At 37.6% G+C, this 27,042-nt stretch overlaps 1 protein-coding gene and 1 long non-coding RNA gene across 3 annotated transcripts in view; one reads left to right on the top strand and one right to left on the bottom strand.

Moving 5' to 3' along the window:
• Positions 1-25,730, top strand: part of LOC309642536 — a 48,776-nt gene extending 23,046 nt beyond the window's left edge. Inside the window, exon 2 of the long non-coding RNA XR_014253248.1 lies at positions 1,534-25,730. This is a non-coding gene — a long non-coding RNA (uncharacterized lncRNA). The remainder of the gene's footprint in view (positions 1-1,533) is intronic.
• Positions 1-27,042, bottom strand: part of HTR7 (5-hydroxytryptamine receptor 7) — a 680,316-nt gene that overhangs the window by 375,709 nt on the left and 277,565 nt on the right. The window lies entirely within an intron of this gene.

Here is a 27,042-nt window from a genome sequence, read left to right as displayed (position 1 = left end):
CCATGGTTGACTGTGTATGCTATTAGATATTTCTGAGAATTTACTTTGCCTGTGGTGAAGAATTTTCAGTAATTCCCTTCTTGGGTAAAATTAGGGCATCATCAGAGAAGTAAACTCCATAATACAAACAGTAAATTTCTACTTTTCACAATAAAGTGTTCCTAGAAACCATGTTATGAAGCAAAAAGATTAAAATAGATTTTTGGATTTCATACAGTTTTTGTTAAGTTTAAAACTGCAGTTACTTATTAATTTAAGCAAGTAACATTTTTATACGGGTTAGGCAGAATATTGACTGGGGCTCTCTTCTGGAACCAAGAGAGAGTAAAACAACTAGACTGTGTAAAGTAGGCTAGGTCTCTCAGTAATTAATGCAGTAGAAAATCTAGTTCAAAGTAAAAAACCTATGGCATATATGACATCACTTCCCATTCCAGAGCCTATGAAGACAGGACTACTTGCTCATGTCATTCTTTTCTGCTTTACCCAGATTTAACTTTAGACTCTTTCTTTATACTGAGCTCCAGGGGGTCACTAACACTCATTTGGAATTTTTACCAATATTACATAAATTTAGTGTTGGCCTAATATCCTAGACTTAGGTTATTGACTTATATAACTACAACAAGGAAATAAGCTTTTACCTGGTGACAACACCTTGAATTGTAGCCTTAACCTCAGGAGAAGGAAACCAGTAACTTAAATCTAATTCATTAATTCAGATTCACAAATAGTGGCAAACATAACTTAAGCTATTATATTAAAAAAGTGGCTTGTACCAAATTTCTTGAATTGTTACAGTCCCCTAGCTCACACCATCATGGGGTATTTTAATAACAATTTAATTGAATTATTATGTAGATTTGCCAAATAATTCAGTTAAGCCAGAACCATTTACTTCAGCATATATTTACTGATATCTCAATGTATATATAGCATATTAGTGGATCCTTTTAGGACTTTGAAAAAATGCTTCAGTGCTGTGCTCAAAAAGTTTACTGTTTTAATATCAAAAAGACATGTAGAGTTCTGGTTTCAGTAATGGTGGAGTAGTTTGTATTGGATTAACTTTACCATAGATTATAATTATAAACTCAAGACAAAAATTTTTTTTAAATAAAATGCAAGTATTTAAAAATTAAAGACAGTGGTCAAATTCAGTCAAAAAAAAGAAAAATAGAAGTCAACATTCAAAGTAAGGAAACTACAGTGGGTAAGACTTGTGTTTATGTGACTTTGTGCCTATGGGCGCTCCCAAAATAGTAGATTATCTAGTACTCAAGCAGAAACTTACAGTCTTGCTGGCTTAAGAGTCAGGGGATAAATTTCAAGGCTGCAAAAGTCCCTGAAAGCTAAGGGATGAGTTCATAGGGGAGGATGTCAAATCAGGAATTCCAAAATAAATATAGATAAACAGATAAATACATACATGCATAAATACACAACACCAGAGTTCTTGACTGGCCACTGAACAGCGCCTGTGTGGGAGATCCCAAGGAGCCTGGTAGAAAGCAACAACTGGAAGGTTGAAAGAACTAGGCAGATTTCAGATGCTAACCACCACAAAAGATATGGAGTTTGGAGTTGGAGTCTAACCAAGTTAACAGCATAACAGAACTAATATCAACACTCTTCAGAGGACAATAACAAAATTCAGAGTCTCTGTGTAACAGACATCATCAGTGAAATAATCAAAGATTATTAGACAAGTGAACAAACAAGAAAATTTGACCAGTAGTCAAGAGAAAAAAAATCCGTTAAGAGAAACCAACCCTGAGATGACTCAGATGTTAGAGTTAGCAGACAAGGACTTTAAAATACCTATTATTAATATACTCAATAATTTAAAGGAAATTACAGTCATAAGAAGTGAAAGTATGTGGAAAATAAACAGAAAAAGGAAAACAAATAACTAAATCAAAATTCGAGAACTAAAAGTATAGCATGTAAAGTAAAAAGGTCACTTGATGAACATAACAGTAAATTGTAGACAAAAAAAATTTTGGAAAACTAATGGCCAAGAATTTCCTAAAGTTGATGAAAATATAAACTTTTAGATACCTGAAGTTCAATGGACCAAAATAGAAACAAATTAAAGAGCACCACAGAGTCAAACTGGTGAAAACCAAAGATAAAGAGGAAATCTTTAAAAAGCTGGAGAATATAGTACATAGAAGATAAATATGAATGATGGCTTATGCCCTATAAATAATGGAAGTAATGGAAGCCAAAAGACGATAGAAAGAAAAAAATCTTGTCAAGCACAGAAGTCTATAGACAGAGAAAATACTATTTTAAAATGAAGGAAAAATAAAGACAACAAGAGCAAAAGAACTCATTGACAGCAGTTTATACTAAACTAAATGCTACAGGAAATTATTCAGGCTGAAAGACATCACAATGTGTGGAACCTCAGATCTACAGAGAACTGAAGAGCATCAGAAAAGCAAGTGGATAAATATAATGGATTATACTTTTCCTCACTGAATTTTTTTAAAGCCTTTGCTGTTTAAAGAAAACATGATAATATTGTATTGTAAGACTCATAATAAGGCATATGTAATATACATGGTATCAAGAGCACAAAGGATAGAGTAGAAGGTTAAATGACACTATACTACTGAAGGTTTGCATATTATCAACTCTACAAAGATTGTGATGAGTTGAAGATATATAGTACAACTCCTAGAGAAAATATAAGAGTAAATCCAAAGAGGTATAACTAGAAAGCCAATAGAGGTATTATAGGTTGAATTTTGTCTAAAATTTATATTAAAGTTCTAATCCCTAGTATCTAATAATGTGACCTTATTTGAAGGTAGGGTCTTTAGAGAGGAAATCAAGTTAAAAAGAGATCATTAGGATGAGCCTAATCCAACAGAATTGGTATAATTATGAAAGGGGATATTTGGAGACAGACATGCATACAAGAAGAAAGCCATGTCAATGGAGATGGCCATCTATAAGCATTTACGGAATAAATAAGACATTTTATAGAAATTGATGAGCTGATTCTATAATTTATATGAAAATTCAAAGGACATAGAATAGCCCAAACAATCTGGAAGGACAAAACTGAAGGACTTTCATCACATGACTTCAAATCTTAGCAGAAAACTACAGTAATAAAGATAATGTAATACTGGTCTAATAACAGGCAAATAGATCAATGGAACCTAATAAAGTCCAGAGATAGACAAATTCTTATATGGCCAATTAATTTCCCACAAGACACCTGGTTATTTAATAACCTGGGGAAAAGAAAGTCTTTCCCTTAAAAAAATAAAAGGTGCTATAACAACTTAATATTCACATGGAAAAAAATAAACTGTAAACTCTACACCGTAACTAAAACCTATTATGAGATGGAACATAAACCTAAACATAAAAGCTAAAACAATGAAGTATTTAGGGTAAAACACAGAACACTGCATTTGTGGCCTAGAGTTGGGCAAACATTTCTTAAACAAGACACAGAAGGTAATAATCATTTTAAAAACGGATACATTAGACAAATTAAAATTTTAAATGTCTGATCATTAAAAGATACCATTAAGAAAATGAATAGGTACGGCTCACACCGGGAGACAATGTTTATGAAACAATATTTCTGACAAAGGATTTGCTTTCAGAAAATATAACTCCTACAATTCAATAACCAAAGGACAAACAATCCTATAAAAATGAGTGAAACTTGAACAGATACTTCACAAAGAAAGATACGCAAATGATTAATAAGCTCAAAAATAAAAGCACTCATCATCATTAGCCCTCAGAAAAATGCAAATTAAGACCATAGGAGATACCAGTACACACTCAGTAGGATGGCAACAAGACTAACAAAACTGACACCAAGCAGGGCCCTCTGGGGCCCTCCCAGGTACAAGTCATTTCTGTGTCCCCCATTTCATTTGTAGGAAATAGGTTTCACTCAGCCTCCTTGACCTTCCTTGCGTTGCAAAGGGTAGATTTAAACAGTTGCTTATCAGGGAAGTGAGGGAATGCAGAAACAAAGGAGGAGAGATCAAGAAACTATAGTGTAGCATGGGGCAGGGTCCTGGTTCTTCTTCAAGGAATAGACATAACAGTATCGGAGTTCTTCTGCAGGAACTAAGGCCCCCACCCAGGTGGAGGGTGGTAACTTCAGGCTGAACACAAGATTCCTGGAACAGCACCCTCTTACCTCACCACCAACCAATCAGAAAGAAGTCTGCACACAGTGGAAGGTAACAAAGATTCTGACCTCCTCCCCAAATGATTCTCCCTTTGAAAACTTTCATGGTCGAGCAGAATCTTCAGAGTCGGTTTTTGAACATGAGTCTGCCTTCTCCCCAGGTGGCTGACCTCCCTAAATAAAGCAACCTTTCCTTTCCAACCAACACTAGTCTCTCAATTATTGGCTTTCTAGTGGCGAGCAGCCGAACCTGAGTTCTGTAACAAAATCAAATGTTGGGATAACATAGAGAAACTGGAACTCTCATATACTGTTGGGTGGAAATGTAAAATAGTACAGCCACTTGGAAAAACAGTTTAACTGTTTCTTATAAAGTTAAACATATACCATCCCTGTTTTCCAAGAAGAATGAAAACACATGTCTATGAAAAGACTTGTTCCAGACTATTCGTAACATATATTCATAATGCAAAAAAAACCTTGTAAACACCACCTGGTTTGCAAATTGATCCCCATATACAGAGGGCAAAGAATGACCAAAGAAAGAGGCAGCCCCTCCAGGTTGGTAGGTGACAATTTTAATAAGCAAGGAAATTAAGTACCAGGTTTGTGTCGGGCGGCTGCAAGATAAGTAGAACTTCACACCTGACAACCAGAATCTTAAAAGTTTATACAGACCCCTTAACTATGTTTAATCATGTATTCAGTCCCATTGGTCTCCACAACACATTGCTCTCTCAAGTCTGTGTCTCTGAAAACATCTCCCACCATGAGACTGGCAGGCAGAGAGTACCTTCAGGGACTGGAGAGGAGATGAAGGACCTCTGATCGCCCGGGTCCAGCTTGCAGGTCAACTAGCAGTCACGTCCTCTAGATGACTTCCGTCATTAACACAGATACCCACCAGTAGGAAAATGGATTAACAAATTGCAGTATTTTTGTAAAAGGAACACTACTCCACAATTTAAAAAAAAATGCGTTACTGGTACATATAACAACACGGAGGAATCACAGAACAGAAAAAGCCAGACAGTAAAGAGCACACGTATTGTACCATTCTGTGTATATCAGTCTAGAACAAGGTTAATCTACATTGAAAACAAAAAAATCAGAAAAGCGTTGCCTCTGGGGGCAGGGGTCATTGACTGAGAAGGAATTCTCTGGAATGACAAAAATGTTCTACCTCTTGATATGGCTAGCAGTTACACTGGTGTATATATTTGAGAAAACTCATTGAGTTGTACACGTTAAATTTGTGCATTTCACTGAATGTAGATTTTAAAGAAAACTGAGAGCAAAAGCAGTACTGAAAGTAAAAGACAGCCTCATAGAAAAATGACATATACACACGCTACAGACATAAAAACAAAAGCTATCAATGCACGAATTTTAAGAATTCTACTTATAATGGCCTTATAATCACTGTCTCAGATAATTCACACAATATGCCAGTGAATTTCTAATTTGGTTCTCCAGGGTACTCTGGGCAACACTAAGGCAGTGTATTAAAAAAATACAATATGGTGGATTTGTCCCAAGTCAAAGGAATGAAAATAAGCTTGTAAAATTCTCAGATTTAGTTTTTTCTCCAATACATTTTCAAAACATATGTTTTTGCTTTTAACAGCTTGCTTGAATATGCTAACAAATATCACAGTAAGACAAGACTCAAATTTTAATGGGAATATTTAGAAGTCTGATTTCTTAAATCTATGTCATCAGTTTGCTGAGGATTTTTGTTTGATAAGGAGACCTATATTCATATTGAAATTAATAGAATCATATTTTATACTTACAAATGTGCTTCTAATTGCTATGATGTAACTAAACATAGTAATACTCCCTAGTGTTAACAAAGGGTGTCAGAACCTCCAAGGTTGTGCACCATGAGGACAAGTTTGAGATCCACTGTCCTTGACACTCAGGAAGGCATGATGTCTATTGACTTTGTAGAGGAAAGCATCTGGAAGATATTGGGACTTGTGCTGAGCCTTAAGAGTGGGATTCCAAAAGGTGGGGAAAGACTAGGGAACTTCTAGTTGAGATTATGTAGCATTTGAGGTTAAAAGCCCAAATTTGGGTGTGAGGTCAACTTTAGCTCAAACTCTGGCAGTGGTACTTATTAGCTATGTGACCTTGAGCACACTTTTAAACCTAAGTTGCACTTTTTCCATTCATAAAATGGGAAATAATACCTATTTTTCAGGGTTGTTGTGATGAGATAATGCGCATATAATGGTTGACACAAAAGTGATCAAAATCAGTAGTTATTAAAAATTGTGAACTAAGCTACAAATATTATAAATAGGCAAATCATTGTGGGATTAATTTGAGGTGACCAATTTACTTTTTTCAATGATATTTTTCTGGAAATGAGTGAGATAAGGCTATTTAGTTTTGTTTTTTAGTTAATTAATTAATTTTTTATTTTTGGCTGCGTTGGGTCTTCTTTGCTGCTCACGGGCTTTCTATAGTTGCGGCTAGCGGGGGCTACTCTTTGTTGTGGTGCGTGGGCTTCTCATTGCGGTGGCTTCTCTTGTTGGGGAGCATGGGCTCTAGGCACGCAGACTTCAGTAGTTGTGGCACTCAGGCTCAGTAGTTGTGGCGCACGTGCTTAGTTGTTCTGTGGCATGTGGGATCTTCCCAGACCAGGGCTCAAACCCATGTCCCCTGAATTGGCAGGTGGATTCTTAACCACTGCGTCACCAGGGATGTCCCAAGGCTATTTAGCTTTATATATGATGAGAGGAGTAATTTATAAAAGACATTGAAAGTTAGGGTAAGGAATCAGATTTAGACACATAAGTACTTAAAGATAATTTTGAATATAATTTAGGACAGAGGACTCCATGCTATTTTAATTAGAGGAATATGTACCTTTTCATATGTAAAGAAAATATGTACATAAGTATGTATATAGTAGTGGGATAAAGTCTAGATATTTACAGATATGTAGTCACTGTGCTAAGATATTCAAGGAAACAATTTATTCCAATTATATCGTGCTAATTTGCCAAGAAAAATGACTAATTTTCCAACCTGGTGTTTCCCAAGGGAAGTCTAACTTGGCTGCAATTTTTTAATGTCTTTTATTCTGTTGACTGTATGCTTCTGGACTTCATGGTTAAGGTGTCTGCTTACAAACAGTGCAACACAAGAAAAATCCAAAAATGGTAGTAGCACACACATTTACGTATTATCTCAAGAAATAGCATCTGCTTCAGTTATGCTAATGAAATCATTCTGCAACTCATAATGGAGCTTGGTATACTATTTCCTGCATACTGAAAATAAAAACACAGCAAATTATGCTAATTTCAAACTAATTTACACCCAATGTTTCTCATTTATGAAAAAGAGCAGTTAGATGGCTTGTTCAATGATAAAGGCAGTATCTTTCTCACTTGGTGTCATCATCTTTCTAACAATTTCAGTCTAGGAAAATGATTAGACTACAGCCCAGAAAATAGCCATTAGGATATTATTATGCATAATACATCTTGAAACAGTGAAATAACATAAAATTATGTATTTTGTTAATAGAATGACCTACTTCTACATGACCAAACTGCTACTTGACTTGGTTTTCCATGTTTCAGATGGTCTTCTCATTTGCTATTTCCTTCATCTGTTTTCCTAGATGTCTGGTCACTACAAAGGCTTGAAGCCATTCTCCTTTGCCTTAGGAAATAGGTCAGAAAACTTTCAATATATCAGCCCCCTCTCAATGCCCATACTTAATATCTACATGGTCTCTTCTTTGAGCCACACCAAGCATAAGTCCAAAACCATCAGAGAGTTCACATTTCTTGTGTTGATACTCTAACGGCCATTGGAAATGCCATGAAAACTAATATGCCTAAATCAGTTTTTGCTCTAAGGAAGAGCTCTTCTACATTTCATGCAACAGGGCCTCCAGACCACTTTAACTTGGTCCAGTGACTCAGTCCCTAGCTCCAGGGAAATCCCTGGCCCAACAAATTAGTTTTCTCAGGTTGCCTTCCACCCCAAGCCCCAGTCATTTCTTTGCTCACCATTACAGGAGAATTGGGTAGCCTTGAGCCAAACAAATAAATTAGAGAAGGATTGCTGGGATGGAGAAGAATGGTAGCCTCAGGAGAGAACTGGATGGGTCCCTTATCGCCTCAGGTTAAAGCTGAATTCCATTACAGCACAGGGGATTTTCCCCATTTTGGCACCTACCTACCAGGGCAGGGTCATTTCTTATGATTCCCTTTTTCTCACACTGAATTCCAGCCAAACTGAATATCTTTGGCTTCTTCTCAAGTATCGTACCCTCTTTTCTGTGACTTTGTTTTACTAATTGCTCTTAGAACTCTCCCACATCTCACACGTATACCTTCCCCTATTTTACTGAACCAGTTCCTATCTATCCCTCAGACCTCAGTTTAGCTGCAATTTTTTCAAAGACTCCTTTCTTGATGTTCTTAGATTCTCTTTAAATGACATTCCTAGGAATTGCCATTGCATAATCTAATCCTTCGAGAATTAATAAATGAGGTCCTAGGAAGAAAAAACAACACAGAAAACACTGCATTTCTATAATAAAAATAAAATAGAAATATTATAAACCAAGATTTTATCCTTCCACAGGCTGAACCCATTCTAGGGAAGTTAGGTCTGATCCACAAAGTATAAAGATTGGGTGACATTAAATAAAGATTTCTGGCTTCTCTTTCTTAAAAAGTCAGAACATCTGGCAACACTACTCCTATGCTTCAACATGCCAAAAATTAACTGGGGAGCAGCTAACCCCTTTGAGAGGGCATATGGGCTCCAGTTCACCATAATCCCCACCACTCAGTAGCCACTGCCTGACTCACTTATTTGTGCTGCCCACTGGACCCCTGTAAGCATGTGAGCTTGCAACCCTGAACAGAGATTGAGATTGAAAAATCTCCATGTTTATGTTGACAATGTGAGATCAAAGGTGAGATAAAGAAGAAAAAGGACTTGGGTTAGGAGATTTAAGGTTTGAAGGAGGAATAATGAAAATTAACAGGAAAGGAGGGATATAGCTCCAGTTTTTCTTCTTCAGTAACTTCAGTTCTAACTAGCTTGCATATGGCTTTTTTTTTTTTTAACCATCCGACAGGAAACTAAGGCAGAATGGTAAATACCATGCATTTAATTAAAACTCTCTGCATATCTAGGTAGACCAGTACCTGGATACAGGTGGTAACTGGGCCACAGTGTCACAGAGCTGAATTTCTAGTGCAAAAGCCATCATTCAAGGATGTGTTTCAGGGGCTACAATCTGATGCCCTATTCTGCCCTAGCAAACAAAATGGGTGGTTCATTTATCCCCAGGCAATGAAGAAGGCATGAGCCCAGTGAGAAAATCCGAAAGGAATGGTCCACAAGAAACCAACTCCTATACTTCACCACTTTTGTTCCTTTCAAAAGCCAAAGTATTCTTTAGGGTATGATCTCATTTCTGGAGATTAATGAAAATACATTACACTTCTAGGAGATGCAAATTTTTACTTCAGTGTTATAGGAAAATAGGGACACTTTAGACAATAAAATATGCATTTTATCCTTTGGTGAGAAAGACTTTTAAACGTGCCTTATCATCCAAAATATAAATAGCTTCATAAAACTGCCCTAGAGAAGATGAAAAGGTTGCAATTATAAGAACAAAATCTCTTGAGACATTCAATAGCCCACAAAATGCAATTATTGACCATAAGATTATGTTCTTCATGATACTTAGGGGATCCTCTAGAACATCCTTTTCCATACAGGTGAACGAAGCTACTCGACATTGTGTTAGTTTCCACTGCTGTAAGAATCTTCATGGCTTAAAACAACACTAATTTATTATCTTGCATCTCTTGAAGTCAGAAGTCCTAAAATCAAGGTATATGTAGAGCTGCTTTCCTTCTGGATGCTCTAAGGGAAAATCCATTCCATTCTTTTACCCAGCTGCTTAGGTCCCTTACATACCTTAGCTCATAGACCCCTTCCTCCATCTTTAAAGCCAGCAGTATAGCATCAGCCACTCTCTCTAGGACTCTGATCCTCCTACCTCCCTGTTATGGAGCCTTGTGATAACACTGGCCCACCCAGATAACCCAAAATAATCTCCCCATCTCAAGGCTCTTAATTTAATCAGCAAAGTCCCTTTTTCCATGTAAGGTAACATATTCATGGGTTCTGGGGATTAGGACATGGACATCTTTCGGGGGGTGAGGGGGCATTTATTATTCTGCCTACAAGACACATTGATTGGAGTTGTCAGATAGAAACCCTGACAGTAAGGAAGGTAATTGGAGTAAAAGTACATTTAGGGAGTTCTCAAGGTGGTTTCAGACAAAACTCAATCACATAAGAACACTCTATTCTGCTATAATTTTATATTTTTAATCTACTAATAAATACATATTTCAAATAATTGTTCTTAGAAACATCTTTATTTGAACCTCATAGATGCAAATGAGATCAAATTTTAAAAATGGATAAATATTTAATGAACATTGTACTAAGATTTTTGAGTAGCATACTCTCATTAAATACTTATGTATTTTAAATAATATAAAAACATGGAGCTATTGTCTAAGATAGTGGCTGTATTTAATATGTCATGTGGTTAAATGAGAATGCAAACTTATAGTCCCTGATGGGAGAACAGGATCTTCAGATACAGTTAAGATTGCTCTTGTGCGTAAAGTAACAGTAATAACTAACATTTATTAAGTGTTTACCATGTTACCTAGGCAGTGACTCCCTACAATGACACATATTTTACAGATGAGGAAATAGGTGCAGAAAAATGACTTATCCCAAATTTTAAATCTACCAAGTGGTGTCTGTCTGAACCCAGGTGATCTGCATTCAGAGCCAGATGTTAGAAAGGTCTAGAAGTTTCTGTTACCTAAGGAAATAAATTTCAGGAAGAAACTAGAGAATGGTAGAATATATTGGAGTTTCTCTATGCAGATCAAGATATACAGTTTGTACTAATTTTTTTCATATTAACCCAGAAACCTGCAAACATTATTATTTGGATTTGGATCTCTTCTAATTTGGAATTGATAGAGTTGACTATGCACAGGTTAAAAAAAAACACTGCATTTGTTGATGAAATACAGAGAAAGGAGGAAAAATGAAGATAGTACTTTTCATATATATTCACACACACACACTCGTTTAAAAAAAAGTAAAAGTAAAACAAAGACAAACAACTTTATGCTGAGAAAAACAAAAATCAAAGGAGTACGTTCCACTAAAACATTTGTTTCAAGTTCTCCCACTCAGCTCAAAGATCATGACTAAGACACCCTATGCCTTCCTGAAGCTGATGGTTAAAACTCCTCAAGGCTAAAGGAATGGGAACTGCTAGATGAAAAAGGATTGGGGCTTGAAACAAAACTCCTTGGGCTCAAAATTCTTGTTCTAAGTGCCCCTGTCTCACCTTCCACACAAACTTTGCTACCTACTACTTTGCATCCAAATCTTTTGTCTTTTTAATTTCCTGAAATAACATGGAATTGTTGTTTCTAATATGGCAGCTTCTTCACACAATATTTTATGATGAAAATTGGTATTTTGTGGTTGGTTATAGAGAACTCCATCCCTTTCTTTCTGAAGCAGGCCATGAATACACGCACATACACAGTCAAGAAGAAATAAATAATACAGAGTAATACAGAGGGATTGCTCACCTCCAACAGGCCCAAATTAAAATGACATAAAACTTATCTAAAAAAGTGAATGTAAAACACCATAAAACATTTCTTACATTGTAGAGCTAACGGAAGACAACATTTGGAGCTGGGAGATGTCTCAGAAGACATCTTGGCCAACCCTCATATTTTCTTATTGAGGAGATGGAAATTCAAGAGGGGAAAAAAATTGCAAAAGAGTCATCAGAATAGTCTGTGCTGACTTTAGACGTCATCGCTGATACTGGCTCACATTCATACCTTAATAATGACAACTTCATAACAATGGTAATAACAACCAATATATTTGAGTATTTCAATGTGCTAGGCACTTCACACACATTAGTTTATTTATATTCCCCAAACCACTTAGAAGTTAGGTTTTGTTAGCAAGTGCCTCTTCAAGGCACTTACAGAAGGTCATTTTTAAGACATTTATATTGCTTTGTCAGTTTCCTGTTTGTCAGGTCCTCACAAATAGAAATCCATCTGTAGTGACCATGACAACAAATTCTCTGCACTGAGGCCTCATCCTTTTTCTGTGCACTGGGCAGCAGGACAGTAGAAAAGAGACATACACTATTTTTCTGAAAGGCACTTTTTCAGGATAGCTTTGGTTTGCAGTTTCAAGAACCATATGAATTACTTATTATAGACTTTCTAAGTAAGTCCTTCTTGAGGCTTAAAGACTTTCAATCTACTCACATCTTTATGGCAAAGGAATTTCAGAATAATAAATCGTTTTCTTTTAAAAGACATCATAAAGCTGAGTATATTCGAAATGATATTGGCTTAACAATTTAAGTGAGGTGATTGAACAGGGAGGTTTTGGCCTTCGGGAATGTGCATCTATAAGTATGTAAATCAGCTACAAATATAATTATTTCTATATCCTAAAACCCTGAAAAATGCCCTCATGAAGGCAGGTGTGCCTCGCTGACCACGAGAAGACAAAGGACATGACTAAAGGAACTGCTGGCCTTTCCCTAACTCCAGGTATTTGCCTGAGCCTCCTTAGCTATGTACAGCCTGTCCTCAACCTCCAGCTGCCTGTCCCAACTAAAGGCTCACCTTCACTTTGAAGTGGAGTCCATACGGCCATAGCAGCTCTAGCCCCACATGTTGATGCTTCTCGGAAACTACGTCTGAGCACCATCCTACAACTTTGGGCTCTTTCATCTCAGGGAGAGCAATTTAAAAAGTATGTATCAGCTGCTAAAATACAATTGACCCTTGAACAATGTGGACGTTGGGAGCACCTACATTCTGTGTAGTCAAAAGTCTGTGTATAACTTCTTTATCCAAAATGACCATTGATAGATGAATGGATAAAGAAGATGTGATACATATATACAATGGAATACTACTCAGCCATAAAAAGGAACGAAATAATGCCATTTGCAGCTACTTGAATGGAACTAGAGATTATCATACTAAGTGAAGTCAGTCAGACAGAGAAAGACAAATACCATTATATCACTTATATATGGAACATTAAATATGACACAAATGTTTGTTTCATAGATAAGTTCAGACTCATAGACATAGAGAACAGACTTGTGGTTGCCAAGGGGGAGGGGGGTGGGGGAGGGATGGAGTGGAAGTTGGGGATGAGCAGATGCAAACTATTATCTATAGAATGGATAAACAAGGTCCTACTGTATAGCACAGGGAACTATATTCAATATACTGCAATAAACCATAATGGAAAAGAAAAAATTTTTTTAAATCCATGTATAACTTAGTCAGAACATCCGTATCCAAAGTTCCTAGATATCTGTGTTCCCCATCATTAATTCAAACAACTGCAGATCATGTAGTACTGTAGTATTATGGGAAAAAATCCACATATAAGTGGACCCACGCAGTTTGAACCCATGTTGTTCAAGGGCCAACTGTATATACTTGTCTCAACAATTCTAAAAGTTTCTGGTAGGAAAATGTTTAGTGATGGATATATTCAAAGACTTAGTTACAAGGTTGTTCCTTTGAGTTCTTTTTAAGGCCCAACAATAGAGGATTATTTACTTATTCAAAATGTTGTTACAAATGTCCATGGCATAATGTCAGTGAAAAGCACAGGTTCCAAAGAGTAAGAACATTTTGATCCCATTTTTATGTCTGTGCACACAGACACATACATGCACACACACACACACCTAGGTATAGGATGGGAATATGAGTCTTTCCAATTTTCCTTTGTATGTATTTTCTATTGTTTTCTATAATAAGGTTTTGTAATAAACAATGATTTTTAATTGTTTTTTAGTTTATGTATAAAAGATGAAAGGGCATAGAAACAAAGATAAAAATGAGAGTGTGAGTAAAATACTTCACCTCCTTGAGGTCATTCTCAAATGTCACCTAATCAATGTCAGCTTCCCTGGCTCTCTTTTTAAAATTGCAACTTCCACCCTTGACCCTCAATCTTCCCCTCCTGCTTATCTCCATAGCACTTCCTATCATATCATCTAACATGCAATATTTTTATTTTTTACATTGTTTTGGCCTTTTATTCCCATAGGTCAGCTCCTGGAGGGCAGGAACTTGGTTTTGTCCACTGCTACTTCCTTGGTGGTTCCTAGAACCGTGACTGACCCTGCACGATTGAAGTTCAAAAAATATCTGCAGAACACCCAACTATAAAGGAATGGCTCAGACCAGTAGCAAGAGTCAAGGAAAATAAATTCTCTAATGAGCAAGAATTGTAAAAATGCTTAAAGCAACAAAAAAAAGGGACGTGGGGAGAGGTAAACTATATTCAGAGCAAGGAGATAAAAATTTGATAGGCCACTGATTAAGATAGTGCAGGGTTAGATGATAAGAAAAAAAAAATCAAAACTTCTCACTTGTTATTTCACTACTGTCTTCTTTAAAGGATGATAGTGAGAAAAGGTAGAACTAAGCACTGAAATAAGGACAGTGAAAAGGAAAGTAAGTGAGAAGGATATAAAAGAGTTCTGGTTGCTCTACATGAGGTCTGGCTTCAGTGATTCTATCGCTGTTTCTGGGAGGACTTCCATCTGGCTTTAGGTATCCACGACATGCTGGGTTACCTTGTAAAAATCACAATTTATTGTAATTTATTATTGCTCATTTAGAAGGTCAAAACTTTGAGCATAAGCATTGTACTCTCTGTTCACAGTTGAAGCCTCAGTGCCTATCTTAGCACAAAGTTCCCAATAAATGTGTGTTTTATTAGTTCCTTAATTACAAATCAGGGTACTAAGAAAACTTGCAAATTAGTATATTGATCCACCCAAAGGGAACATTAAAAAACAGAGGATTAGAAAAGGAAAAGACAGAGCAGACAATTGCCTGATTTTTACAAAAGTAGAAGAAATACTTGGTAAATCGTTCACTGATGTATTCTGTTGTTGATCTCCGGCCAAATTCTATACTGAATAACTGAATGGAGAGCTGTGATCAATAGGGGTCATCGGGGGTTCACCTAGAAATGCTCTTGCCGGGCAGCCAGATTTTCTTGTCTAGGGTTAATAAAACATTTTAGAAAACCACCGGAAACTTTCAATTTCTGCAAGACATTGAACAAGGGCTCATATGATATCTTTATTGACAGTATCCTGCACATAATAGATACTTCATGAAAGCGTATTGGGCAAATGCTTGCAAAGAGTACTAACTGAACCATTTTTCTTCCAACATTTTTTGTGATTTTTTTCCTTTCTTTTATTAATCCATGTTCCTCTACCTTAAGGCACACATTTCTTCTTACCTGCCAGGAGTGCTAATGCTTTGTTGAAATTAAAGTACTATGGTGCACCTGGGATAATTACAGGATTGGTTTCATCTATCAATTTTGCCTTGGAGAAGACTAAAACAGGTCAATGGAAGCAATGAAGTAGATGCTAGAGGTCAAAATTGGGAGCTCTGTCTTTCCTTGATCTTTTTCTTGCATCCTCTCCGAGTCAAATCCCAGTTGCATCCCCATCATCCTTTGCTACCCTGGCATCTGCATAGAAAAAATATCAACCTGATAAATTTATAATACTAAGATGCTGAGCACTGAATGCTCTATCACCACAGGGCTTTTATGTTAAAGGAAGATATCAGAGGGTAACTGACCTATAAAAGGTATAGACAATGATGTGCACTCACACACTCAAACTCACTTCCTCACATTTTCTGATACATACAAATGCTCTGGGCACGTCTACAGAAACATACATACACACCACTCACACCCATGAAGTGACACTGGAGCCCCGCATGAACTACTTTCTCCTTTGGCTATGCGGGCTTGAGTAGAAAAGCACTCGAATGGGAGTGAGAACGCTTGGATTCTTGTCTCAACTCTTCTACTATAAAGATGTATAATTCTGAGCAAGTCAGTTCTCTCCCTGGGCTCTAGTTTCCTTATAAAATGAAGTGGATTTAGCACAAGAAATTAAGTGTTGACGTTGCTGTTGGAAGGCTGAAGGAGCAGGCCCCAGGTCAGCCTCTTGGAAAGTCTCCAGACCAGCACAGAACTGACCCCCTAAAGAAGCAGCTACCTCTGAGGCCACCACTGGACTTATGCTGGCCTGCATCTCACTGTGCACCATTCACTCACTGCACAGCAGCCTGTGAATACTGGCCAAGCTGCATAACTGACACCCAGACCAGCAATCCAGAGATTGCAGTCAGATGCCCCTAAACCCACTGATTACTGACAGCCAAAAGACTAGAAAATGAACTCTGGAAACTTCTGTTGGAAAAATCACATTCTTGTTGGCTAGCACATACAACCAGAAGCTGGAGATAAGAAACCTCTTCTTCCATTCTCTCTTCAAATCTCATAGAAGGGACATTTGGTGAAATCTATGTCAAGTCCGGATCCTTAGTTGCAAGGAAATCTTGGGAAGGCAGGTTTTAGCTTCCTAACTTCTGTGATACAGATGAGCACATAGAAGAGATTAAGACAGAATGTTGAATGCTAGAAACAATATCCAGCACTGGTATGTTCTGAAAATGCAAGCAGCTGTTTCAGGAGCTAGTGAGTTCCCATCACTGGAGATGTACAAGCAGACACCAGATAAACTACTGTCCGGAATGTTGTAGATGAAACTGTTTTTGACCAGTAATCTGCAGACCTTGTTGCATATTTTAATCCACGGGCCTCATTTCCAAAGATTCTGGTTCAGTGGTTCTCTGGTTGGTCCCAGGAATCCATGTTTTTAAAATTCTTCCACATAGATTGTGAGGTACGGCTGGACTTAGGGACACTTGACTATAATGTCCAAGATCATTTCCAGCCCTGCATATTTTTAAGTCCTTGAATCTAGACCTTTAGGACTATACAGTTGTACGTGCCACACAATTCTAGTACAGGAATTCAAACGTTACCTTCAGGTGAATACAGATCCTTGAGAAATCGCAGGCTGTAAACTGAGATGTTATTCTGTTACCTTATTTGAAAGGAATCTGGTTATCAACTATTCTGTGGTAACAGTAATTGGTTCCAAGGATATTCTAACTGAAGGCATTCTTTCACATGAAGAATTCATGACTATAGCATCCTGAGGTAATTTGATTTTTCCTGTAGAGGATTTACAGGCCAATAGAATACAGAAATGAATTTTGAGCTGTTCCTATGTGAAAGGCATTTTAAGATTTTCTTCTATTTTCTTTTCCTTTGTGGTGAATTAGCTCATCTGGATGGTGTCTGGGGATTTATCCTCTGCACAAATACCAAATCCAGTGCTCTTGTATGCTTGCCCTTGAAGGGTTGATAAATGTTTATATTTGTTGTTCTGCTCAGCCAAACAGGTTTTATTACTGGTATTATAATCAGTGACTCAAAATTATTATTTTATCAAATTTACAGCTAAAATCCAGATTTGTTACACTATGATAAGTATCAGGGTTTGTGCTGTGATTGCAGGTCCTGGTGTAGAAAACATATGTAACATAAAGGCACGGGTTACAGTCTATATACCAGAGAGATTTATGTGAAATGTCAATTTTAGGAAGAAAGCATGCAGTTGGCCCCATGCTGGGGACTGAGGGCATAGACTAGGAGCTTGGAGGTACCCAGAAACAGAAAAATTGACTTTGGCCTAAAGAGAGTGTTCACAGTTTGGATGGAAAAATGAGAGATAGGCCTGCAGTTGTATTTTTCGCAACTCTTCTTATTTTTTATACTATATCCACAAAATAACAAGTTTTATATTCATAAGGCAACATACACTTCAGCCAAAAAAAAGCCTTGATTCATTAATGTTTGGTGACGGGTAATATAAAGTTACGCTGAAGTTTATAACTACATCTGAGTCTACATCAGGCTACCGATTTTCTTTTCCTTTCTAGTTTCTTTATGCTAATATCATACCCTAATGATGACTGTCTTATTACTCTGTTCTTTCAGAATTTTTCAAAATACGTGACCCAAATGTTATACTCCGTCATTATCAATTTTTAGGACGCAATTATTAAGATGTGAAGAAAAGAAGGTGGAAAGAAAAGTTTGTCCAAATTGGTGAGCTGAATGATGGCCCTCAAATATGCATACACCTTAATCCCTGGAACCCACGAAAGACCATATTATTTTGCACGGCAAAGGAATTATGAGAATGTGATTAAGGGTATGGGCCTGAGATGGTAAAATTATCCTGGATTATCCGATGGGCCCAATCTTTTCACATGAGTTCTTAAAAGTCCATAACTTTTCCCATCTGAATTGATCAGAAAGATGTTACAGGAGAAGGGCTCAATCTGCCATTGCTAGCTCTGAAAGTAGAAGAAAGGGACCGCAAGTCAAGAATGCAGGCCACACCTAGAAAATGGAAAAGGCAAGTAAATGGATTCTCCTGTAGAGCCCTTAGAAAGGAATGCAGCCCAGGCAACATCTTGATTTTAGCTGAGTGAGATCTGTGTTGAACTCCTGCCCTACAGAACTGTAAGTTGCTAAGTTTGTATAATGAAGCCACTAAGATTGTTGTGATTTGTTATAACAGCAATAGAAAACTAAAACATCCAGTATCTTTCCTGTCCATGATTGTTCCTGTTTCATCACAGAGTAGCAGGGGCTGGTAACTTCCCAATAATAATCAACAAAATAGTTTAAGATTTTAAAGAAGTTTAGATGAAGCAGGAAGGACATGAAGTTTGTAGCTGAAGCCATGACTCAACTAACAAGTAGCAATGTGACCTTGAGAAAACTCTCAACTTTCCTGAGGTTTAATATTATCTCAGATACTGAGAATAATAAGACTCGCTTATTTTAGAGAATAGTTAAAAATATCAGATTTCAAAAGGGATAAATAAGAACATGCTTTATATATATTATACTCTATAAAGAACCATACTGCTCATTACTTTTTTCTCCAAGAAAATGTTTATTTCCACTATAACATTTATAGTCCAACTTCTAGGAGAAATGATTGTCTCCCAATATCCATTCTTTCTTTCTGCTCCTATACAGCAATCTCCCTGCTTTCAGCTGGGACTATGGCAATCAAGCCACTCTCTCCAGCTTCCTTTGTAGTCAGGGATGGTCATGTGGCTACATTCTAACCCATGGGACATCAGTGACAACTGAAGTATGCAAGTTTTAGCTGATTCCCTTAAAAGGAGGATGTTGCCCTCTGCTTCTTCCTTTCCTGTTCCCATAGGCTGGAATGGCTGTGGCAGCACGAAGACAGCACTCATCATATCAATGAGAGCATCATGCTGGGTCAGGGTGCTCAACAACACAGACACACCTATTCATTTATATATCATCATGGCAACAGCAGAGTAGAGTAACTGCAACAAAAAACACAGGATCTACAAAGACTAAGCTATTTACCATTAGCCCTTTACAGATAAAGCTTACTGGCCCCTGCCGTAGGTAATAGGAGATCAGTGAAACAGATGAAACCTGGGTCTTTGGACAACATCCTAGAGCAGAGAGATCTCTTCCCCTCTGACTACCTACCAGCTTGGATTTCTATGTGAACCAGAAATAAACTTTCTATATTGTTTAATACACTATTTTATCAATTACAGTGGGCATAGCAAAGTAGAAATAGTAATAGGAATAATGCTGATGACGAAAACAGTTAACACTGATATGGTGCTTACTACATTCTAGGACTCTTCTAGGTATGTCTGTGTATTACATATATGCACACATTTCATGCTCATGATAATTCTATGAATTACTATTTTTTATTCCCACTTGACAGATGAAGAAACTGAGGTGCAGTGATTAGGAAACTTTTCCAAGGTCATACCAAAAAAGTGATAGAACCGGGATTTAGACACTAGTCATTCAGCACTAGCATCTCTGCTCTTAACCATCTATTAGATTCCCTCTTGGTAGATCACAGCTGTTTCATTTTGACTGAGAGCAAACTTATAGTCAATCCTCCTCAAACTTATTTTTTTTAAACAGGAGTAAACAATAGCTTAACCCCAAAATATTGACAAGTGATGGTTAGGGTTGGGAATATATAATAAATAGCAATTTGTTTTCTTTTAAATGAAATGTCCTTTTTATTGTATACCTCATCTTCAGACTTAGAAATAGCTTAAAGATTTTTAATTATAGAAATATTATTTGAATTGGGATAATCTATTTGGAAAAAAGATAAATGCAAAGCATGGTAAAAGTTCAAAGTAATAAAATGAAGCCTGAGAATTAATAATTTAAAAAAGGAAGGTTGGAGAGGGACTTTAAGAAACGGGGAACCTGAAATCATTGTGTCCTTACCAGGTGCTAGAAAGGGAACAGAATACTTGTTTTCGTAACTACCTATGAGACTTTTTAAATTGGAAAATGAGATTCAGGAAAATTAAGTTAGTTGCTCAAGGTCACAGAAATCGTCAATGAAACTCAGATCTTTGTTACCCCAAGCCAAGCTTCTTTGTGCTACGATATCCGTAAGAGAACAAATAAAAACAAAACACCCTAGTCATTCCAGGCAAGACGAAGTTTAAGAATGAGATGGGTGCTTATTTAGAGCTTCTGTGAATGATCAAGCAGGCACTTCAGAAGGCCATAATGCACAAGACTGACCCAAAGCTGATCAAATATTTACAGAAAAAAGAGGAAAGAAAATGGCCAAGTGCTGATGGCATGGAAGAAAGCAAAGTCAGTTAAAAGTCAGAGCCCCATGATGGGTACCAGATCATGAAAAAGAAGTTACATCTGTGAGGAAACTGTTGAGCATTAAAAAAACTCACTCTCCCAGCTGGCATATGTATTTTCACTGCCAAGAAGATTAGTTGCTAATAAGCTCTTTATTATTGATTTCTCTGAGCCTTGAAGTTCCCCTAAAGATGGAGAATATGATAAGATGAGCTTCATTACAATTGTGAGGTTAAATGCAAGGCATTGTGGTTGCCTCAGTCAACTAAAAAGAAATGGCCTGTATAATTAACTCACTGTATAATCTTTTTATCCCTTAGTTCCATACTGCCTAGAATTAATCAGTAAGGAGAGCTGAAGCATTATTATCCTTCAAAAATGAATTTGAATCATGGACTCAGAAAGGCCTTTTGGAGATCATCTATTCATTTTATAGATAAGAAACAAAAATTTCCAGGGAAGACTTGGGTGATATTGTGCTTTCTTGGTCTTAATGCATGAAATGAATCTCTGTTGCCAAGCACATTTCAAAACTCATGACATGGTTGTATGCTGTCTGCAGCTGATTTTGTTTGAGTCATAGATCAGCATTCTGAGATGTTCAGGAGGAAAGATTTGTATATAATGTATACAACTTCCACATAAGTAAACAGATTGGTATCTGCTTGATGTGGTCAAAGAATAGGAATTGGTGTAGAGTGATGTGGGCCAAGAAATGGCAAGATGTGGCTGGAAAAATAAGCTGTGTCTTGGTCACCAGGTGCATTGCAGACCAAAACTGGGAGGTTGGATTGCTTTTTCTAAGTGCAATACAGGTCATTGGAGGAGTTTTGGCAGAAGCATGACATATCTAATTTCAATCACTCATCCACTCATTCATTTTGTAAGCAAGCATAGTTTTAGGCTCTCAGGAAATAGTAAGATACATTCCCTGCCCAGGAGAACCTCAAAGTCTATTGGAGGAGACAAAGCTATATAATGTAATACAAAGTAGCACTAAAGTCTGGAGAGGCAGGAGAAAGTCTATAAGGAATGCAATGGTTATATGTGTTCTCCAGCCAAAGAAGTCTAGTTTTCAAATTGATTTCATATATGGGCTCTCATTTGATCTTCATAGTAAAACTGGGATGTACAGGTCTACTCTCACCATTTACGAAACTGATACTCAAATGAGCTGAATGACTGAGAGACCAGACCTCAAAGGACAGCAGAGTCTAATGCCAAACCCAGACTCTGACAGTAGCAGCTGTTTCCGCTTGTGTATTGAGAATTATTATATAGCACTATGGAAACTCAATAGGAAAGAATTTTGTGATGTATTAGGATATCTAGAACAGAATGATGGCACATTCCTACTTTTAGGAGAGAGACTATTGAAGGAAAATGCAAGAAAGAAAGAAGCCTTCTAGCTAGAGCACCTCAACAGATCATTCAGAGGTCCATAAACAACTTTGAAACTTCACCTATTCTCATCATTTGGGAAGTAGACAACGGACATTAGGTTTTTACCTTCTAATGAAATTACATCATCTTGGCACTTCAACTCAGCTTCCAAATGAAGAAATATCTTCTATCACTGCTATTCTTTCTTGCTTCCTTCAGCATTTTTTTTTTTTTTTGAGTTCAAAGTTCTGAAGGAGGAGATACATAAACAACTAACTAAATTAGTGATGATAAAAATGCTTTCTCATAGAGTTGTTGTAAAGATTAAACAAGAAAACGCTCCCTGTATTTGGGTGCGGGGACATTCTGGGAATTTTGGAGACTTGAAGCCCAGCCACCCTCTCAGGACAACTCCAGTGGATTGCTTCTCCTACAGCAGACAGTTGCTGGAGTTGGAAATTGAGTATGGCTTGGAGGGAGGGTGCAGGGTCCAGGATCCAGACATAGAGGTCAAACTCTCCCACCTCTGTGCTGCAGGAGAGCGTGGACCCCAGTGCAAGAGAGACCTGGGGTGATCAGCAAGAGTTTCCTGGAAAGAACTTGTCCTGTAAGCTCTGAGGAGTCCAGGGAGGAAGGGCAGAGCTGGCCTACCTGAACACTCTGGGAAGAATTCTGGTCTTCAGGGACCTTCAAAGCAAATAGGAAGTAGGTTGAGTTCTCTATATAATAAACCTGGGAGAATGCAGGCCTTTATAGCTGATGGGAAGGGAAGCAAAGGGGCCTGTGTCAGATGCCTTGAGAGGAGACTGACAGAACGGAATGCTTGCGAGTGCAGCTGGTACTGTCCAATAGGCAACCAGTCCCAAGATGCAGATTCTGCTGGGCTTAGTAGCGTCACTAGCATGACTGACCAAACTGTTTACCTGAGCCTCAGGTCATGTTCCTTTGTGTCACTCACTAACTCAGCTTGAGAGGAGAAAAATAGAGAGATGTAGAGACAATCTAGAGCAGGAAACTCTTGGGAAAACAAAATTACTGAAATAGATGGCAGTTGGTTAAAGAGATTAATAAATGCCATTTGATCACAGCACAAATAACTTACTGAATCTATGAAATATGATTATCATAAAAATGTTTAGTAGATGAACTGAATAGGTTCATGTTTCAGATAATGACAAAAACCAGCATTTATCCCCCCATTTATGTAAAACTATGGGAAGGAAGGAAGGAAAGAAAAGAAGGAGAAAAAATCCTCATCAAAATCTTAAAGGTAGTTTTCTCAAGATAAGCTGAAAAGGAGATTTATGCTTCCTTTACATTTTTATGTACCATATGAATTATATCAAATAGTATATAATCAAAATTATATTTTTCATGAATTAAAAAGTCCAGTAGTATTAGAATTACAAGCGCTACTGTAGTCCACAGAATAGAAGGCATGAAACGATAAGTACTAAGATAGTTTGGCTTACTACAAAAGTAATCCTTTTCTCAAAAGGACTGGATCTTACACCCATGCACTGACGAGCAGCTGAACAGAGAGGCTGAGGGGGCAACACGGTGAGCCAGCGGCAATGATAGGACTCCCCCTTCACCCCACTTCACTCCCACCACCTCAGTGGGACCACTTGTCTCAACCCTCAACTGCAGCTTACTACACACAAACATGTATCCACTGATTCACACACACATTTTGCACGTATTTCGCAGTGACCTTAAGAGAGAAAAGACTGTTTCAGGATCTAACTTTGTTGGCTATTCAAAGTAAGAATCACTGCATAAATCATAAGAATTCAACTTTATTTTTAAAAGGCTATCAAAATTTACAACTTATGAATGTATATCACTGATTGAATTCTGAACCAAAATTGAATATGACCAATTAGAAATTAGCAATTCCCCCCATGATATGCTACTCATGCACAGAGATGCTTATTTCTGCCCACCCTCAGAATTGAGAGACTGAACTGTGGTGGCACTTAATGACGCACTTTATAAGCAATAGAAATCAATCGAAAAAGAGAATTTCCAGTAATTACTGTGACTAATACTAATTAAAAATGTCTCTAAATGGAGGTAAGACAAAGGCATACGATTTGAATGAGATTATGCAGAAAGCCAAACTCTACTTGGGAAGATTACAATTTGCCTCAGATCAATTGATGGCAAAGAGCCCACTGGGTCTCAAGCTGCATCTACCTTTAATTGATGGTCAAAAAATACTTAGCTAGAGAAGCATCCAGCAAACTTCACCTCCCACAAACGGGAAGAGTGAGATGTCACTCAATAATTATCAGCAGATATTTCTGCAAAGTACTTTAGAGGAGAAATGCCGTTCTTACCTTCTACGCAGTCAGAGACATATTTATAGAGTTAACATTAGTGAAAATAATGAGAGCATTAGAGACAGCATTTAAAGTCTGAACTTTAAACAAATACAGACCAAGATGCTGAAAACTCTGCATATTTGATTAACGCCCTGATATAAAAGCTACTTCAGCGCAGAAGAGTATGGGATGCACAGAACTGTGTAGCTTATTTGTGATCTATCATGACTCTCTATCTTCTTATACAAGATCTCCCCTTGGCTGTGGCGAACACCTTCCTTGTAGTTTCAGTGTGGTTGATTTTGCCTCTCACTTTTCCACAGGTCATTCTTCCTGGGATTAGCCAAAGAGTACTTCACACATCTGACCACACTGATCAGATCACCGTGGCCCCATCAGATCATCTCTAAGGCTTGTCAGGTAGGTAACTGAAGAGAGAGCATCAGTCTTGTTCTGGAGTGAAGAGCTCTAGGTACCATCTAAATCTTGAGTTTCTGGTCACTATCATTCCTGCTATCTGGGAAAAAGGAGCTCATAAAAACAAAGTCCATACTGAGAAAAAGGAAAGACAAAGAGGGAGGGAATCAGGAAAAGAGGAGAGAGAAGCCAGAGAGGAAGGAAACAAATGGAGGGAGAGAGGAAGAGGAGGGAATTGCTGGGCAACCTCATCTGAGAACCCAGATGCAGCCATGCCTAAGCCTTGTTTGGTCATGGACTTCCCAGCTGCAAAATTTAGTTTGAGGTCCACATATATTATTTGAAACAGAAACGATACAGCATGAGATGCAAATATTAGCCCTGAGTTACACAGCAATATCTGAAAAGCAATAGAAAATAAAAATACCACATCAGAAAAGTTAAAATTCATTTGCCCACACTGTTTAGGGTTTTATCAATTATTTTCAAGGGAGACTTAAAGCCAATCCCATAGTAGAAAAATACAGAACTATAATTTATAGTAGCCAGATGCTATTATTTATGTAATTATAGCTAATGTAATTGTATAAAATGCTAGATAAATCTCTGCAGCTCTTCTCATAGACCGAAGATTACCATAAGATTAAATTTCCAATTTGTTTAACCAAGACTACACAAACATACCAAACGTACCGTGGCAATACAGGACAGGAACAGAAGCAGCATTTCTAATCATGGGTGGCCTCAACCCTCACAAAATATTCAGTAGCTAGTCACATTGTCCTTACAAGCTAGGATCTCCCCAAATGTAAGAAATTCAATTTTTGCTATCCCACTGCCATCGTTTACTCTAGAATTCTCTTTTCAGAAAGAACTAACACCAAGTATCATTTTTGTTTTAGAGAATTACAGAAAGCTCCTTTGTTCTTAAAATTCAGTGTCATCTAAAAAAAATGATACAAACGAACTTATATACAAAACAGAAATAGACCCACAGACATAGAAAACAAATTTATGGTTACTGAAGGGGAAACGGTGAGGGAGGGATAAATTAGGAGTTTAGGATTAACATAAACACACTACTCTATATAAAATAGATAACCAACAAGGGCCTACTGTATAGAACAGGAAATTATACTCAATACTTTGTAATAACCTATAAGGGAAAAGAATCTGAAAAATATATGTATGTATAACTGAATCATTTTGCTGTACACTAGAAACACAACATTGTAAGTCAACTATACTTGAGTAAAAAAGAATATTCATGACAAATTTGCAAAAAGAAAGTAAAAGATCAGCAAGTAAAAAAAAATTCAGCATCAAACCTATGCCCTAATAGGTGCTCTAACAGAAATTATGCTCTACGCTCTAACAGAAATTAGTCATTCTCCACAGGTCCCTGATTCATGTCTCTGCCTTCAGATTTCCAGTGTACTGGAAAGTGCATTTACCCCCACTGATGTCTTGACTCTGATTTAATACCCTTTTAATCCCGAGTTTAGTCTAAAGGTGAAGATCACAAATCAGTTTCCACAAAATTTTAATTCTAAAAGGCAGGTTTGAAGATGGCGGAAGAGTAAGATGCGGAGATCACCTTCCTCCACACAAATACATCAGAACTACATCTACATGTGGAAAAACTCCTACAGAACACCTACTGAATGCTGGCAGAAGACCTCAGACTTCCCAAAAGGCAAGAAACTCCCCACGTACCTGGGTAGAGCAAAAGAAAAAAGAAAAAACAGAGACAAAAGAATAGGGATGGGACCTGCACCAGTGGGAGGGAGCTGTGAAGGAGGAAAGGTTTCCACACACTAGGAAGCCCCTTCACTGGTGGGGACAGGGGCTGGGCGGGGAGGGGGGTGGAGGGAAGCTTCGGAGCCACGGAGGAGAGCACAGCCACAGGGGTGCAGAGGGCAAAGCGGAGAGATTCCCGCACAAAGGATCAGCGCCGAGCAGCACTCAGCAGCCCGAGAG

Source organism: Balaenoptera physalus, assembly GCF_965194825.1.
Source record: "Balaenoptera physalus genome assembly, chromosome: 14".
NCBI classification, from domain to species: Eukaryota; Metazoa; Chordata; class Mammalia; order Artiodactyla; family Balaenopteridae; genus Balaenoptera; species Balaenoptera physalus.
The sequence above is the reverse complement of the archived record's forward strand: the minus strand, read 5'-3'. Positions and strand labels throughout refer to the sequence as shown.